Source organism: Papio anubis, chromosome 14, assembly GCF_008728515.1.
Source record: "Papio anubis isolate 15944 chromosome 14, Panubis1.0, whole genome shotgun sequence".
NCBI classification, from domain to species: Eukaryota; Metazoa; Chordata; class Mammalia; order Primates; family Cercopithecidae; genus Papio; species Papio anubis.
This window is the reverse complement of record NC_044989.1, coordinates 91,146,221-91,165,230: the sequence shown is the minus strand read 5'-3', so window position 1 is coordinate 91,165,230 and position 19,010 is coordinate 91,146,221.

The window sequence follows — 19,010 nt, the reverse complement described above, 5'->3', positions numbered from 1 at the left end:
ATTCTAGTTAGGTTTATTTTGGCAAGACTACTTCATTGGTGGTGACAGATCCTTCTAGTAGGAGGTTAGCACCCACTGATTGCACAGATCCATCACTTCTGTAGTGGTTGCAATTAATATTCCAGTGCTATTGATTTTTTCTTTGTTTATTAGCTGACCTACTTTATAAGGAGAAACTTACTCTCATCAGTTATGGTTACCCTGAGATTTGGTTGTATGAGAAAAGTAGGATTGATTCTTGGCTTTCCTCCCTTTATTTTTCAGTTTTCAAAATGAGGTGGTTCACAGGCATCTTTCCAATATGCCCTGTGAGAGTTGTTTTCTTCTTTGCGTACATTATGAACTCATGGTTGAAACATACCTGATGTTATCATGTCTGTTATCATGTGTATTAATAGTCATTACAGTTACTGTCTTTGTTTTTGCTCCAATTGTTCTATCTTTGGTTCTTGGGAGCTGCTTCAAGGTGGCTGATTCCTTTTGGCATGACCCTAGTAGTCTTTAATAGTTTCCTAATTATCTTGTATGATAAGATTTTCATCTTGTATATTTTCTGCCCCAGCCCTGAAATCAGCTGTTTTCCCTCAACAATTCCTGGTTCCTTCTAGTGGGGAATGGTAATTAGATATCAAGATCTGGGTGCTCAGAGTGCTCATTGGTAGCGGTTACATCATCGTATCTTGGCTTTAGTGGCTAGAGCTAGGAAATATGTATTATTAGTATTTTTTTAAGATAAAACACTACATGAGTTCATGCTGATACTTCCAATTTAATTCAGGACTACTGTGGGTTTTTTGTTGTGTTAAGGGGAGAATTGGCATAGGGACAGGGTCTCTCTGTGTCACTCAGGGTGGAGTGCAGTGGTACAATCATAGCTCACTGCAACCTCAAATTCCTGGACTCAAGCAATCCTTCCACCTCAGCCTCTGAGTAGCTGGGACTACAGGTCCATGCCATTACACCCAGCAAATTTTTATTTTTCATAGTGTTTTTATTTTATTTTATTTTTGAGACAGAGTCTGGCTCTATTGCCCAGGCTGGAGTGCAGTGGTGCAATCTTGGCTCACTGCAACCTCTACCTCCCGGGTTCAAGCGATTCTCACGCCTCAGTCTCCTGAGTAGCTGGGATTACAGGCGTGCACCACCACACCCAGCTAATTTTTGTATTTTTAGTAGAGACAGGGTTTTGCCATGTTGGCTAGGCTGGTCTCAAACTCCTGTCCTCAAGTGGTCTGCCCGCCTCAGTCTCTCAAAGTGCTGGGATTACAGGCGTAGCCACCACGCCTGGCCTTGTTTTCATTTTTAATGCAACTTCATTGATCCTCTGTCTGTTCTCCTTCTCTCATTCTGAAAACCTCCTTCTAAACATCACCAAAATAACTACACATCTAAAAAAATTATTATAAGAACAATGCCAACCTTAACACACAAATGTGATAACTAAAAACAGTTAAAATTGTTTTTTTCTTCGATTCTTGTGTCCTCAACATTTATGCTATTAGGGACAGACAGTTAACTTGCTATTGTAAAGTTACTTGGAATGGTTCCCCTCTCTGTGGCATGCTCCAAACTAGAATCAGGATTTACTGATTATACCTCCTTCATTTTCCTGAAATTTTTAGAGATTGCTTTTTAATTTTAACTTTGTTCTATAAGTATATAAACTATTAACATGGTTCCAAAGTCAAATCTACAAAACAAAATGTATTCAGAGTTTATCTTCTGACCGGTTCCCTTCCTCCTTCTGCTGTAACCAAATTTTCCCCTTTTATCCTTCCATTTAAGCAACATAAACAAATGATAAATGACAGCATGCTATTTCACACTTTCCTGGACCCTTCTATTTTGCTTAAAATATTGGCTATCACTCCATAGAACCATATAGTATGTTTTCCATTATAAAATGCTCCATTATGACAGCATATCATTGTTTATTCAACCAGTCACTCTCGATTGACATTGGGTTGTTTCTCGCCCTTTGCTATTAGAAATATTGCAGCAATATGCATATGTCTTTTGGTATTTTTGCCTTTGTATCTTTAGGGCCAATTTTTCCTCTGTAAGAATTACGTTACTTTCTGCCCCCAACAGCAGTGTATGAGCATTCTTGTTCCTGAATCAAAGAAGGCCCCAGTGACACCTCCAGTTCTCCCATCTGCCCCACCCACCAAACCCTCCTTTGGAAGGACAGAGAGGCCTGAGTGGAGGGGTGTTCTACAGTTAGCCCACCTGCCTGACTTGGGTGTCTGGGTATCAGTCGGCTGCCACCAGGAAGAGACAAGAGGAAAGCTGAATAGATCACGGGCACTTGAGCAGTAGAAAGTTAGCTAGGATTCTGGATGGGTTTTAAAAATCACTTTTAAAAAATTATTGTTCCTACAACACTACCAAACCAAAAGGAAAATAAGCCAACAACCAAATACCACTGCAGAGTCACAGTAAACTTGATGTGTTTATTGGGAGTCTGAGCATGTGCCCAAGGAGAGACATGAGGAAGTCAGACTCAAATGGGTCGTTCACTTTCCACCAACCACTGCCTCAGCTTTACCAAGCTCTTACTGCAGGGATGAAAGGATAAACTTTTATGACTCTTAGCTTATACATGTGAAAATCTCTACGTGTTTATGAGCTGCATGAATATTCCTGAATTTCTGCGGTGTTCCAGGCACTGTTCTACTTGCTGAAGTTACAATGGATAAGGTTGCCAAAGACACTGACTTCATGGAGCCTACATTCTAGCAAGCAGATAGATAATACATGTGTAAATGAAAAAATGTAATGTAATGTCAAAGAGGGATGAGAGCTACAAAAACAAAAGCAGTGAAAGGGGTTTGTCAGTATATATAGTAAATGTATATGTAATATATGTAATTAGAGTCATCCCTTGGTATCTGCAGAGGATGGGTTCCAGGACCCCCCATGGATACCAAAATCCATGGATGCTCAAGTCCCTGATAGAAAAATGGCATAGGGCTGGGTGCAGTGGGTCACACCTGTAATCCCAGCTCTTTGGGAGGCCAAGGCAGGTGGATCACCTGAGGTCAGGAGTTTGAGACCAACCTGGCCAACACGGTGAAACTCCATCTCTACTAAAAATACAAAAATTAGCTGGGTGTGGTGGCACACACCTATAATCCCAGCTACTTGGGAGGCTGAGGCAGGAGAATCACTTGAACCCAGGAGGTGGAGGTTGCAGTGAGCCGAGATAGCACTGCTGCACTCCAGCCTAGGTGACACAGCGAGACTCTGTATTAAAAAAAAAAAAAAAAAACAGAAATGGCATAGTATTTGAAGAGAGCCTATGCACATTCTCTTGCATAATTTAAGTAATCTATAGATTACTTATAATATCTGATACAATGTAAATGCTGTGTAAATAGTTGCTATATGTTTTAAAATGTATATTATTTTTATTCCTTTTTTCTGAATTTTTTTCTTTTTTTTTTTTTTTTTTGAGACGGAGTCTCGTTCTGTCGCCCAGGCTGGAGTGCTGTGGCCGGATCTCAGCTCACTGCAAGCTCCGCCTCCCGGGTTTACGCCATTCTCCTGCCTCAGCCTCCCGAGTAGCTGGGACTACAGGTGCCCGCCACCTCGCCCGGCTAGTTTTTTGTATTTTTTAGTAGAGATGGGGTTTCACCGTGTTAGCCAGGATGGTCTCGATCTCCTGACCTTGTGATCCGCCCATCTTGGCCTCCCAAAGTGCTGGGATTACAGGCTTGAGCCACCGCGCCCAGCCTCTGAATATTTTTGATATGCAGTTGGTTGATTGTGCAGAACCTGCAGGTGTGGAGGGGCGAATGTATATCATCCACGTCACTTGGGTGTTGCGAACACTGTAATCATGTGCAGTGACAGTTGGATCCCATGTAGGAGTTTGGCCTTAGGACTCAGAATCACTCCTGAGTGTTTGAATGAAGTAGTGATGTAAAGCCTTAGATGGCCATATTGGGCTCATGGGCACAAAGGAAAGACAACTTGTCTACAAACAGAACAATGACGTTGATGTGGGAAGGAAGGAAACGATAGACCATGGGGCTTGGAAGGATAGGACTTAATTTTGTGTTCTGCTTCTTATTGCTGCATAAAATATGCCAACACCTAGTGGCTTAAAACTATTATTTTATCATGAATTATCATGGATTCGGTGGGCCAGGAGTTCAGAGAGAGCACAGGGGAATCGTTTCTATTTGCTCCACAGTGTCTTTGCTTCCCTCAGCTGGGAAGACTCCATGCCTGGGGGCTGGGGTTGCCTAAGGGTCACTTACATGTCTGCCTGGGCTGGGGTGACCTAAAGACTAGGACTGATAACTGGAACATCTACCCTTGGGCTCTCCATGTGGCTTAGCACCTAAAACAGTGTGTAGAACACAGCAGACATTCAGGAATATTTACGCAGCTCATAAACACGTACAGAATTTCATATGTACAAGTTAAGAGTCACAAAAGTTCATCTTTCCCTCCCTGCAGGGAGAGCCTGGTAAAGCTGAGGCAGTGGTTGGTGGAAAGTGATCCATTTGAGTCTGACTTCCTCATGTCTCTCCTTGGGCACATGTTTAGACTCCCAATAAACCCACCTCTGAGCCAGGTGGCCTCAGAGTAGTTGGACTTCTAACACAGTGGCTCGTGTTCCTAGCATGAGTGTTCCGGGGAACAAAGTGGAAGCTGCATGGCCTTTTGGGACCCAATCGCGTATTGTTACCTCCACCAGACTCTGTTGGTCAAAGCAGTTACAAGAAGCCACTGAGTCCTGGGAGGTGGACATAGGCCCATGAGTACTTCCTGAATTGAATTGAGCTGAGAGGTTTCAAAGGATTTTAGGGCCATATTTTCAACATGCCACTCCTGGTTTCCTGTTTGGGTTTCCAGTGCCTCATGCAACCTGGCTTCCAGTCTGTGGGTTTCATCAGATTGCCCTGTGTCCTTTCAGTCTTCCTTTGCATGCATTCTTTTGGGTGTTCTTTTCAAACCAATGATTTCTACCTAAAATAAAACTTACCCTCTAGTTGAGAAGATCTCCACATCTGTCACAAGGGGGTACTTTGAACAGTGGTAGAAACAGAGTGAAAAATCCGATGCGTGTGGTGCTGCAGGCTCACCAAGCTCAGAGGCTGGGGGGAAAGGGGTCACCGGAAGAGTCAAGACCAATTCATGGAGAAGTTGGCACTTGATTCATGGAGAAGTTGGTTCTTATTAGAGGAAGTCTAATGGTAAACTTAGGCCACCCTTTGTCACAAAGAGCATTGCCAACAAAACACAGCATTGGCCGGACCACAGAAATATTAGCTGACTTGCAAACAAGAGACTAGGATGATGAAAATTAGATTTGGGCTGATGGGATTTTCTGAATCTGACCACATTTAATGAAAAATTAGATCTTAGCAATCTAGTTTCTTAGCTCGGGGAGCTCTTTAGATGCATTCTTTAGGGGGAAAGTGTGCTCTGTCATATACCTTGCTAACTTATGCCAGGATTCACCTCAGCCACAGGGTGGCACTTACACAATAGCTTGCCTTCCTTTCTTATGGTTGGCTGAGTGGCCGGACATGTTTCTGCAGATAAAGATCTCTGCCTCTTAGACTCATGTGCCCACCTGACCCAGGCCAACCTCCATCATAGGAAGAGTTCGTTCCTCGCGCCTTGCTGGGGCCCTGAGTGGCAAGGTAATTTACTGCTCCCATTCCTTCATTCCTGTCTTCAGCTCCCAGGGAGTGCCAGACCTGGGCTTGAAAGCTGTGGGAGATAAGAACAGTGTCCTCTGGGGAGTCTTTCTCATACCAATGCTGGACTTCCTGTTATGTGAGATAACGTGGTTATGATTTAAGTAGGTTTCAGATGGAGTTCTTGTTTGTAGCCAGAAGCATCCCTACAGACCTGACCTGCTGGGATCCCAGCTCCGCAAAAGCAGGCATCTTGTCTGCATGCTCCCTGAGGCAGCTCCAGTGCCAGCCTGTCCTGTGGGCAAGGTGATGGACAAGGCACAAAACAGTTGGCATTTGTGGTAGACATTAGCAAATTTGGCCTAATAGTTCCTCCTCTCCCACCTCTGGGCCCATGATAGGCTGGCACTCTGTGCCCTCATGGGAGCGCATGGCACTGGGACCAGTGCTGGCTCAGAAATGGTGCCAGTCTCTTCCAGGCCAAGGAACTCACAGATGCTGGGACCCTCAGAGTTCTCTCTCCTCTCATATGGCCAATGGCTCCACTCAATGTAGAGGTGGCCCTGTCAGTTCAGGTGCCTGAGTGATTACAGTGAATTGCTGACCTATGAGCCTCAAAAGCATGAGCAAAAAATGGTCCTTTGTTGTTTTAAGTCACAGCGATTTTAAGGTTATCCTTTGCTCCAGCATAACTATCCTGACTGACTCGTGGCAGAAAGGGAGAAAATAAAATGACAAGATCACTCACTCATGGATGGCAAGATTATGAAGTGGACTGAGGAATAGTCACATTTGACTCCGTGCACCTGCCTTACCCCTCCCCCCAAATTAATTTCTTCTTCCTTTTTTTTTGGAGGGGGGGACAGGGTTTCGCTCTGTCACCCAAGCTGGAGTGCAGTGGCATATTCTCATGCCACTTCAGTTTCCACCTCTCAGGCTTGTGCGATCCTCCCACCTCAGCCTCCCAAAGTGCTGGGATTACAGGCGTGAGCCACAGCGCCCAGCCTGATTTCTTAAATTGCAAAACTCAGGCTAGAATGGCCTGTATCAGAGGTTAGAATATCCTTTCCAGCATCATAGAAGAGTCAGCAGGGCCAACCTCAGCTCTGTCCCAGCCTCTTGCCTGAGGAACCTAATAGGCTTTGTGTTGTAGGCTGAACTGTGTCTCTCAAAAAGATATGTTTATGTCTCTATTAGTCCATTTTCATGCTGCTGATAAAGACATACCCAAGACTGGGTAATTATAAAGAAAAAGAGGTCCAATGGACTCACATTTCTGCATGGCTGGGGAGGCCTCACAATCATAGCGGAAGGCAAAGGTGAAGCAAAGGCATGTCTTACATGGCAGCAGACAAGAGGAAACTTGTGCAGGGGAACTCCTTTTTATAATACCATCAGATATCATAAGACTTATTTACTATCATGAGAACAGCACGGGGAAGACCTGCCCCCATGATTCAATTACCTCCCACCAGGTCCATCCCATGGCATGTGGGAATTGTGAGAGCTACAATTCAAGATAAGATTTGGGTGGGGATACAGCCAAACCAAGTCAATGTCCTAACACCTAACATAGTACTTATGAATATGACGTTATTTAGAAATAATGTCTTTGCAGATGTAATTACTTAAGATGGGGTCGTCGTGCAATGACTGGCGTCCATAAGTGAAAACACACACACACACACACAGAGACATGCAGAGAGAGAGAAAAGACGGAAGCAGAGTTTGGTGTTATGCTTTCACAGCAAAGGGATGCTGAGATTGGTGGCAATCACCAAAAGCTAGGAAAAGGTAAGGAAGGATCATTGCAGCCTTCGAAGGAAGTGTGGCCCTGTATATACCTTTAGTTCAGACTTGTAGCCTCCGGAACTGTGACAGAATGCCACCTGCTTTGTGGTATTTTGTTCTGGCAGCCCTAGGAAATGAACACACCTAGTATCCCAACCTCCCCAGCTGAGGATCAGTCCCCTGACACGGCTGAAAGGGGTCATCCCCATCCTAGGGAACACAGACAGCCACCAACTGCCAACCAGTCACTTCACTTCCAGTCCACATCCCGGCTCAGCCATCCTTTTCTTTGCCAATAGTCTTGGAGCAAGATGATGACTTTATTAGTGTAATTGCAGCTAAATGTAGAGCCAGAGAGGAAAGCCATTTTGCAATGAGGGCAGAGTCATACTGGGACATTCAGGGAGCTGATTTTCAAACATTGTAATCTTTTTCTATTTCTGAAAAAGACATTGACTAATTTTATAACTAGTAATGACATGATTCTACTCACTTCAGCAGTAAAAGACGAAACAAGGGGCTCAATCAGCATATTTCATAAAGAGATTCATTGACTCCAGGGATAGGAAGGACTGTAGAATCTTAATCCCAACCCTGGATTTGCCTGGAGAACTGCAAACAAAATCAAAGTCATTCTCTCCTCAGAATCTGCAGGATCCAAAACACTCCTTCTCGCAAACCTCCTCTTCCAGGCCTGCTGTCTGCCTCCTCCCTAACAATATTCCTGCAGCAGCTGATTCAGCTCTTACCCCTTTCTGTGGTCTGGATGTTTATGTCTCCCCCAACCACCCAAATTCATATGTTGAAACCTCATCTCTAAGGGTTAGGGCTTTTGGGAGGTGATTAGTTTATAAAGGTGGAGCTCTCATAAATGGGATTAGTGCCCTTGTAAAAGAAACCCAAAGGCGTAGTGTGGTGGCTCATGCTATAATCCCAGCATTTTGGGAGACCAAGGTGGGCAGATTAGTTGAGGTCAGGAGTTCAAGACCAGCCTGGCCAACATGGTGAAACCCCCGTCTCTACTAAAAATACAAAAATCAGCCAGGTGTGGTGGTAGACACCTGTAATCCCAGCTATTCGGGAGGCTGAGGCAGGAGAATCCCTTGAACCCGGGAGGCGGAGGTTACAGTGAGCTGAGATTGCACCACTGAACTCCTGCGTGGGTGACAGAGTGAGACTATCTCAAAAAAAGAAAGAAAGAAAGAAAGAAGGAAAGAGAGAGAGAGAGAAAGAGAGAAAGAGAGAAAGAAAGAAAGAAACCCAGAGAGTGTGTCTGCTACCTTTCATCATGTGAGGACACAGCAAAAAGGCACCATTTATTGGTCATGAAACAGGTCTTCACCAGGCACCAAACCTGCTGGAACCTTGATCTTGGACTTTCCAACCTCCAGAACTGTGAGAAATAAATTTTTGTTGTTTATTAGTCACCCAGCCTAAGGTAGTTTATTACAGCAACCTGAATGCACTAAGATACACCCTCAGTAAAGTCAGGGAAGCCTCCTTCCTCTATAGTCTACCAGTAAGTCAGGCTAACTAACTGGAAGCTCTGATTTTATTAACTTCAGGTGACATTACAGAGCAAGTGAAGGACTCTGTGGGTTCCATCTGCATGCTGATTAAAGTCAGGCTCTGCCCTAAGAACCAGGATGCATGACCTACATTTCCTTTTCCTCTTAGACAAACAGAAGGGAAAAAATTTATAATCCAGATCAAAAGTGAGTCAAAAGACAAATGGACAGGAATTCCACAGAAATGCTCCCAGGACAAGGCAGTCCCCCTATCTGAGAAATTGCCCAGGATGTCTTTTCTCTTTTAGCATCCCTGCATGCAACTCTCCCTCTCTGCATGGTGAGAGACAGTTGTAAGGTGGGCAGAGTCATTTCCTGGTGTCCATTTCTCTCATTTGCTACACTTTTCCAGCAACGGAGTGAAAAATTGCTCTGTTGGCAGCAAGGCTGTCAGGGAGAACTAAGAATTGAAACAGAAGCCACAACTTTTCAACATGGCTGCTCTAGAACTAACCCATAAATGACACCCATTCAGAACATGAATGTCACAAATCATCTAAGCATAAACTCTCCTAACATCCACTCACTCACACAGCCAGACAAGGGTGACTGACTCTTCCAGCAACTCTCTAGTTTACAAAATCTAACCCATGCCTCCCAGGATCATCCTATGACTTTCTCTGGTCTCAAATGCCCTGTCTCTAACTCCCTCCTGTTAAGATGTTCCCCAGTTCCTCTCTGCTGCTGTTTGAATGTGCCCCCAAATGTTCATGTGTTGGAAAATTAATCCCTCTGCCCTCATGAATGAATTAATGTTAGCTCTGTCTTCATGAATGGATTAATGGGTTAATGAGGCCTCTGCAGTCATAAGTGGATTAATGTCACTATCACAGAAGTGGGTTCATTATTGAGGGAAGGGCTTTATTATAGAAGTGAGCTCTCTCTGGCTCTCCTGCTATTGCCTTCTTACCATGTGATGCCCTTCACCGTAGTATGATGCAGCAAGAGGGCCTCACGAGATGCCAGTGCCATGCTCTTGAACTTCCCAGCCTCCAGAACCATGAGCTAAACATTTTCTTTATAAATTACCCAGTCTGTGGTATTCTGTTACAGCAACAGAAAACAGACAAAGACACCTGCCCTCCGGCCATATGCAATCTCTTTTGCTGCAGCAGATAGTAAACCTGACTTTGTTGACTATATGTGGGTTTCTGGTGGTCTTTGACTAAGAGACATCAACTCCCAACTCAAGCAACCAGTGCCCTCAACTGCAATCCCTGATCCACTGGAGTGTGGTGATCAGTTTTGAAGTGTTTATTAGGTAGTTGGTGGCTAGTACTAATTAAGATTCCCAAGTTTGGAAATAACAAAGGAGTATGGTTTGCTCAGAAGGAACTGTGCAGAGCCATGGAGGACACCTCAGATGTTCATGGGAATGTCACATAAGGGATGGCATGTATGTAGCTGGCTTATGTATAAGGAACCACTAGCTGCATACTTGGCCATTCTCCTTCATTTCTGCCTTTGTCTGGGGAATTCTTGAATTACCTGAGCAGAAGGACACATAACCTCCATCTATGTTGTTTCATGGATAAGGCATAAATTTTTTTTTGTTTGGTTTTGTTTTGTTTTGTTTTTAGACAGAGTCTCACTTTGTCCCCCAGTCTGGAGTGCACTGGTGCGATCTCGGCTCACTGCAACCTCTGCCTCCCAGATTCAAGCTATTCTCCTGCCTCATCCTCACAAGTGGCTGGGATTACAGGTGCCCACCACCACACCCACATAATTTTTGTATTTTTAGTAGAGACGGGGTTTCACCAAATTAGCCAGGCTGGTCTTGAACTCCTGAGCTCAGGTGATCCACCCACTTTGGCCTCCCAAAGTACTGCGATTACAGGCGTTACAGGTGTGAGCCACCACACCCAGCCTTAAATGTTTTTTAAAATCCTATTTATTCTCTTTCACTTAAAGGTCACCATTTTTCATATCGTTGGATAGAAAAAAAGCAGCACCCATTTAAATGTTTTAAATTTTAATGATTTAATGAATATTGAGCAAGTGCCTTTTATGTGCTTGATCCTTGCAGAGAATACAGCTTTGGAAGGGTCAGGTACACTAAATGCCCTTCCACGGCTTCCAGAATGTCAGGGAGGACAATTTGAGACAAGGAGTGTGCGGGTTGCTGAGATCAAAGGAGGGTGGAAGGCGAGATGGACTCTTGCCTGGTGCACTAAGGCTGCCTCTGAAAACAGAGGAAATGTGAGTGAGGCCTCTGAGGCAGGAGGCAGGGCTCAGTTACTGCTGTCCTGAATCTCTTTACAAATCCTGTGATTTGACCTGGAGAGTTCTGAAAAACAGACCCTTGCCCATTCATGGGTGGGCCCAGAAGACTGTTTCATGGACCATCACGCAGCTCCCACACCACAGCCTTGTCACAGGTCCTTGCCAAGATTTAACAGAAACAGAACAAAGGCCGTAGACCCCAGCAGTGTCTTCCCAGGTGAAGATCTCCCAAGTCTCCCATTTGTTCCAGGGTACCCTGTTCCCTGCCTTGCTGTTCCAGCTCCTTGGCAGAAGGCCTGCATATCCTATTTTAAAAGTCAAGGGTGTTTTTTCTCTTCTTTTTATTCCCCCCCGGTTCAGAATTAGGTGTAGGACACATCCCAAAGAACATAGCCCTCCAGAACTCCAAGCAATCCAGAGTGGCAGGAGCCAGGGGAGGTTGGGCAGGTTTGTGTTTCCTGAGGAGCCACTCACATCATCTCCCCAACTTAGGGAGAACATAGAATCCTTCACAGCTACACAAGGACGGGCATTCAGTCTCTGAGATAATAAGGAATTCACAGCAACCAGGCTTTCCTCCTTCATGGACTGAAATGACTGTTTTATGTGTATTTGGCTGAAATAAGGAGCATTTCTGTTGGTTCCGGGTTTACCTAACTGAGTTCAGCTACACGAGGAAGTTTAAATTGGCTTACAGTCTGTGGGCATATGGGAGGCTGAAAAGAGCTGGTGTGTCAGCAGATATGGGGCCGAATCACAAATTCATTCAGGAAGTCCAAGATTAAAGTCTAGTTTATATTATTATGTAACAAATATACCTGCCAAGCAACACATCCAGGCAAATACATTTGAAGTATTTTGATGTAGGATACAGCTGGGATACAAAGCTTGTATTTATTTAAGACTTATGGGAATGGTAAATAAGACCACTTCTGTGGAATCTCTTAAAAAGGTAGCTTAAAATTTGGAGCATGGAGTAAAGGTCCCAAATTCTTATGAACTAGGAGCTTCCTGCTAACAGCCATGTGCACTTTATCTGTCAATTGTTTACCGTCTCGTTCCTCTGAGTGCAGTTGCATTCCGCAGGAAGATGAGTCCCTGGACATGCCAGGCAGGGAAAGGGGATTTTGAAATAAAAGTACTAGAAGATGACATGTTCAATTTTCATACCAGTCATAAATACATATATAGTTTATTTATATATACTTCTACTTATATATACATACATAGATATGAAATATATTTAGAAATATATATATTTTAAAGTGCAGGTTTTTTTTTTTTTTTTTTTAAAGATATTGTGATTTCAAACCATACTTAAAAGTGAGTTAAGGTTTCTACCTCTGGAATAGCAGAGTAAGAATCTTCAAAAATCCACTCCTCTATGAAAGACATAAAAATACTGTGAAAACAGTCAAAAATCAACTTTTTCAGAATTTGGAAATTAACTGAAGGCTAGCAACAATTTGAAGATAATTTATTCAAGTAAAACAGCTGAATCTTGGTGAAATGCCTGTGGCATTTTAACTTCTCTAATGTCATTCTCCTCTCCCCAGCTCCACAGAACAAGCCTTGAAGCCTAAAAGCCCTGCTACCTTAACAGCTATGAAAACTAGTACCTACTAGTCACTGGAGTGAGTAGAACAAGTTTGGAGCTCCTCAAAAACTCCACCCCTCCCCCCACCTCCCAAACTCACTATTTGATCTCACAGCTTACTGAAAAGCTACCTTCTCCAGGCTTAGACTCAAGAGCTCACTCTGTGTGAACAACCTTAACATTTGTCAAAAACAATCAGTAGCAATTGTTTAATATTGCAGCTGGAGGTGTTGTTACCTCCAGAGCCAACAAGAGGCTGATGACAACAAAACAAAACAAAACAAAAACAAAAAACTGGGAAATGAAATATCTATAGGGGGCTTTGAAAAGTTCTGACACATCCCTGGGAATCTAGAAGACCATGCATGTGCAGGGATGAGAACATGCCCAAGAAAGACCTGAAAGGGTCCTAAGTTCTCATCTCAGGCCAGCCTGAGGTACTCCTCATGCAGGAAGTAAAGCCTAAGGCAGAGTTGTAAATTCTTAGCCAGAATATTGAAGGTATGTTCCAACTCACACACAGAGTTCCTCTATGAAGACTGGAAGACTCATATGTTCCAGGTATTTGAGAAAATCTCTGCCCAATCATGGGCTGTCTATTAAGCTAACTGAGTGCTGACTTTAATAGTCATACACAATAAAAAAAATACAAACTTTACACAATTAGTTCAGGAAAAACACTAAACAAACAGCAATGACAATAAGCAGAAAAAAAGTAAACCCTGGATGGAGTAGTATGATTTACAAAGTTGACAAATTATATTGTTTAAAATGTCCAATTTTCAATAAAATGTTATGAACTTACCAAACAAAGGGGGCCCAAAGAAGTATGCTCCCATGCATAAACAGTCAATACACACTATCCCTAAGGAAGCTCAGAGCTTATGTATTAGTCCGTTTTCGTGCTGCTGATAAAGACATACCTGAGACTGGGAAGAACAAGATGTTTAATTGGACTTACAGTTCCACATGGCTGGGGAGGCCTCAGAATCACGGCAGGAGGCAAAATGCACTTCTTACATGGCAGTGGCAAGAGAAAATGAGGATGATGCAAAAGCGAAAACCCCTGATAAAACCATCAGATCTCCTGAGACTTATTCACTACCACGAGAACAGTATGGGGGAAACCACCTCCATGATTCAAATGATCTCCCACCAGGTCCCTCGCACAACATGTGGGAATTATGGGAGTACAATTTAAGATGAGATTTGGGTGAGGATACAGCCAAACCATATCAGCTTACTAGAGAAAGACTTTAAATCAGCTATTATAAATATTTTCAAAAAAACTAAAGAAAAACCATGTCTAAAGGGAAGTATGAGGTTGTCTCATCAAATAGAAAATATTGATAAAGAGATAGAAACTATTTTTAAAGAACCAAATAGAAATATTAAATTGAAAAGTATAACTGAAATAACAAATTCACAAGAAGGATCAAGAGACAATTTGAGCAGGCAGAAGAAAGAATCAGTGAATTTAAACATAGGTCATTGATATTGTCCAGCTTGAGGAACAAAAAAGAAAAAAATAAAGAAAAATTATCTGAGCCTTAGATATTTGTGAGGTCACCATCAAGCATATCAATATATGTATAATGATCATCTCAGAAGGAGAAGAGAGTAAGAAAAGACAGAAAGGGTATTTGAATAAATAAGGCAGGAAACTCCCCAAATCTGATGAAAAACACTAATATGCACATCCAAGAAGCTAAAAGAATTCCAAGCAGGATAAAGACAAAAAGATCCACACTTAGACCCATCATGATCAAACTGTTGAAAGTCAAAAATAATTTTTTTTTTATTATACTTTAAGTTCTAGGGTACATGTGCACAACGTGCAGGTTTGTTACATATGTATACATGTGCCATGTTGGTGTGCTGCACCCATTAACTCGTCATTTACATTAGGTGTATCTCCTAATGCTATCTCTCCCCCTCCCCACTCCCCACAATAGGCCCTGGTGTGTGATGTTCCCCTTCCTGTGTCCAAGTGATCTCATTGTTCAATTCCCACCTATGAGTGAGAACATGCAGTGTTTGGTTTTCTGTTCTTGCGATAGTTTGCTGAGAATGATGGTTTCCAGCTGCATCCATGTCCCTACAAAGGACACAAACTCATCCTTTTTTATGGCTGCATAGTATTCCATGATGTATATGTGCCACATTTTCTTAATCCAGTCTGTCACTGATGGACATTTGGGTTAATTCCAAGTCTTTGCTATAGTGAATAGTGCTGCAATAAACATACGTGTGCATGTGTCTTTATAGCAGCATGATTTATAATCCTTTGGGTATATACCCAGTAATGGGATGGCTGGGTCAAATGGTATTTCTAGTTCTAGATCCTTGAGGAATCGCCACACTGTTTTCCACAATGGTTGAACTAGTTTACTTACAGTCCCACCAACAGTGTAAAAGTGTTCCTATTTCTCCACATCCTCTCCAGCACCTGTTGTTTCCTGACTTTTTAATGATTGCCATTTTAACTGGTGTGAGATGGTACCTCATTGTGGTTTTGATTTGCATTTCTCTGATGGCCAGTGATGATGAGCATTTTTTTCATGTGTCTGTTGGCTGTATGAATGTCTTCTTTTGAGAAGTGTCTGTTCACATCCTTTGCCCACTTTTTGATGGGGTTGTTTGTTTTTTCTTGTAAATTTGTTTGAGTTCTTTGTAGGTTCTGGATATCAGCCCTTTGTCAGATGAGTAGATTGCAAAAATTTTCTCCCATTCTGTAGGTTACCTGTTCACTCTGATGGTAGTTTCTTTTGCTGTGCAGAAGCTCTTTAGTTTAATAAGATCCCATTTGTCAATTTTGGCTTTTGTTGCCATTGTTTTTGGTGTTTTAGACGTGAAGTCCTTGCCCATGCCTATGTCCTGAATGGTATTACCTAGGTTTTCTTCTAGGGTTTTTATGATTTTAGGTCTAACATTTAAGTCTCTAATCCATCTTGAATTAATTTTCATATAAGGAGTAAGGAAAGGATCCAGTTTCAGCTTTCTACTTATGGCTAGCCAATTTTCCCAGCACCATTTATTAAATAGGGAATCCTTTCCCCATTTCTTGTTTTTGTCAGGTTTGTCAAAGATCAGATGGCTGTAGATGTGTGGTATTATTTCTGAGGGCTCTGTTCTGTTCCATTGGTCTATATCTCTGTTTTGGTACTAGTACCATGCTGTTTTGGTTACTGTAGCCTTGTGGTATAGTTTGAAGTCAGGTAGTGTGATGCCTCCACTTCATTCTTTTGGCTTAGGATAGTCTTGGCAATGCGGGGTCTTTTTTGGTTCCATATGAACTTTAAAGCAGTTTTTTCCAATTCTGTGAAGAAGGTCATTGGTAGCTTAATGGGGATGGCATTGAATCTATAAGTTACCTTGGGCAGTATGGCCATTTTCAAAATATTGATTCTTCCTATCCATGAGCATGGTATGTTCCTCCATTTGTTTCAAAAAGAATTTTTAAACCAGTAAGAGACAAGCCCTCAAGTATAAGAGAGCCTCAATAAGAGTAACAGGTCACTTCTCAGCAGAAACTATGGAAGCCGGAGGACAGTGGGAGGACATATTCAAAGAGATCAAAGAAAAAAAGCTGTTGACCAAGAATTCGATATCAGCCAAACTCTTCTTCAAGAAAAGAGAAACTTAGGCATTCTCAAATACAGAAAAATTGCAAAAAGGTATTGTTAGCACACATACCCCATAAGAAATATTAAAGGGAGTCCATTAGGCTGATACAAAAGGACACTAGAGAGTAACTTGAATTCACACAAAGAAATAAAGAACACCAATAAAGGAAATTATGTAAGTAAATATAAAAAAAATTTTTTTGTTTATAACACTGTTAAATTTTACCTGATTTAAATGACAACTGCATAAAGCAACAATTATACAACTTTGTTGATGAGTTTATAATGTATACAAATTTAATTGGTATAAATAAAATAGTACAAAAGAGGGAAAAAGGACAAAAGCCATATTGGAACAGGTTTTCATTGTCTGCTATAGAAATTAAGTTGGTGTCAATCTGAACTAGATTGTTTTACATTGTTAACTGTAATCCCTGGGGCAATCATTAACAAAATAACTCAAATGGCTATAGTAAAAGAAATATCAAAGGAATTAAAATAGCCTAGAAAATACATATTTAACACAAAAGAAGCCATTCATACAGGAATAGAGAAACAAAAAGGACATAAGACACTCAGAAAACCAATAACAAAATGTCAGACATAAAATTCTAGCTTACCAGCAATTATATTAAGTATATTTGGACTGTTACATATGCATAAATTTTATATATGTATGGAGTAACTACTTAAAAAACTACACAAAGAGATGCACTCCAAAATACTACACAGAAATAAAAATGGAATTCTAAAAAATGTTCAAGTAACTCACAGGAAAGCAGGAAAAGAAGAAAAGAACAAAAAACAACAAAATAAATAATAAAATGGCAAATTTAAGTCTTGACATATCAATAATTACATTAAATGTAAATAACAGTCTAAATACACCAATTAAATCAGTTGCTTATATTTGTGTGGACCTATTTCTGGAATCTCTCATCCATTAAGTTGATATGTTTGTCTATCACTTCACCAGTATCACTCTATCTTCATTACTATAGCTTATAGTAATTTTTAAAATCAGCTAGCATGAGTCTTCAAATTTTATTCTTTTAAAAAATATATTTGGACTATTCTACTCCCTCTGCCTTTCCATATAAATTTTAGAATGAGTTTTTCTATATGTACAAAAAAATTCTTTTGGGATTTTTATGAGAGTTGTATTAAATCTGAATTAATTTGGAGAGAACTGACATATTCCTAATGTTGAGACAGTGTAGAATTTGTGGTTTTTTTAATAGATTTTGGTAGAATTTGTCAGTGAAACTATCTGAATCTGGAGATTTCTTTTGTATAAAATTTAAACTATGACTTCAATAGTTACAAGGACTAATTCAGGTTATCTACTTCCTCTTACGTGGGTTTAGTCATTTGTGATTTTAGAGGAGTTGGTGTATTTCATCTATAATCTCAAATTTGTGTGCATATAGCTGTTTGTAGTATTCTCTTATCTCTTTCATTTCTTGCAGGATTGCTGGTACTATTCCCATTTTCATCCCTAACACTGGTATTTTTTGTCATCTCTCTTTTGCTCCTTATCAGTTTGCCTAAAAGTTTACCAATTTTACTGACCTTTACAAAGAACTTGGTTTAACAGACTTTTTAAAATTGATTTTGACTTACAAAGCTTTTGGTTTCATTGATTTTCTCTATTATTTTTCTGTTTACAATTTCATTGATCTCTATGGTCGTCTTCACTTCCTTCATTCATTTTGCTTTGGATTTATTTTGCTATACTTTTTCTAGCTCTAATCCATTTTAGATTATTTACTTGAGATTCCTGGGTTCAAGCAATTCTTGTGCCTCAGCCTCCCAAGTAGCTGCAACTATAGATATACACCACCACAGCTAATTTTTATAGAGACCGGGTTTTGCCATGTTGGCAGGCTGGTCTCAAACTCCTGGGCTCAAGCGATCTACCTGCCCTTGGCCTCTCAAAGTGCTGAGATTACAGGTGTGAGCCACTGTGTCTGGCCTTCTATTATCTTTCTTATTGACTGTGTTTTTTGGGACAAGATCTCACCCTGTTTCCTAGGCTGGAGTACAGTGGCACAGTCACGACTCACTTCAGCCTCAACCTTTCAGGCTCAAGTGATCCTCCCACCTCAGCCTCCCAAGTAGCTGGAACCACAGGTGTACACAACCATGGTTGGTGGATTTAAAAAAAAAATTGTAAAGATGGGATCTCACTCTGTTTCCCAGGCTGGTCTCAAACTCTTGGGCTTAAGTGATCCTTTTGCCTTGGCCTCCCAAGGTCCTGGGATTATAGGCGTGAGTCACTGTGCTTAGCCTTCTTACTGATTTTTAATCTAATTCCATTATGTACAGAGAATACACTTTGAATTATTTCAATACTTTTAAATTTGTTAAGTTTTATTTTATGACCCAAGATATGGTTTATCTTGGTCAATGCTCCATGAGCACTTGAAAAGAATGTGTATTTGGCCAGGCAAGGTGGCTCATGCCTGTAATCCCAGTACTTTAGGAGGCAGAGGCAGGTGGATCACCTGAGGTCAGGAATTCGAGACCAGCCTGGCCAACGTGGCAA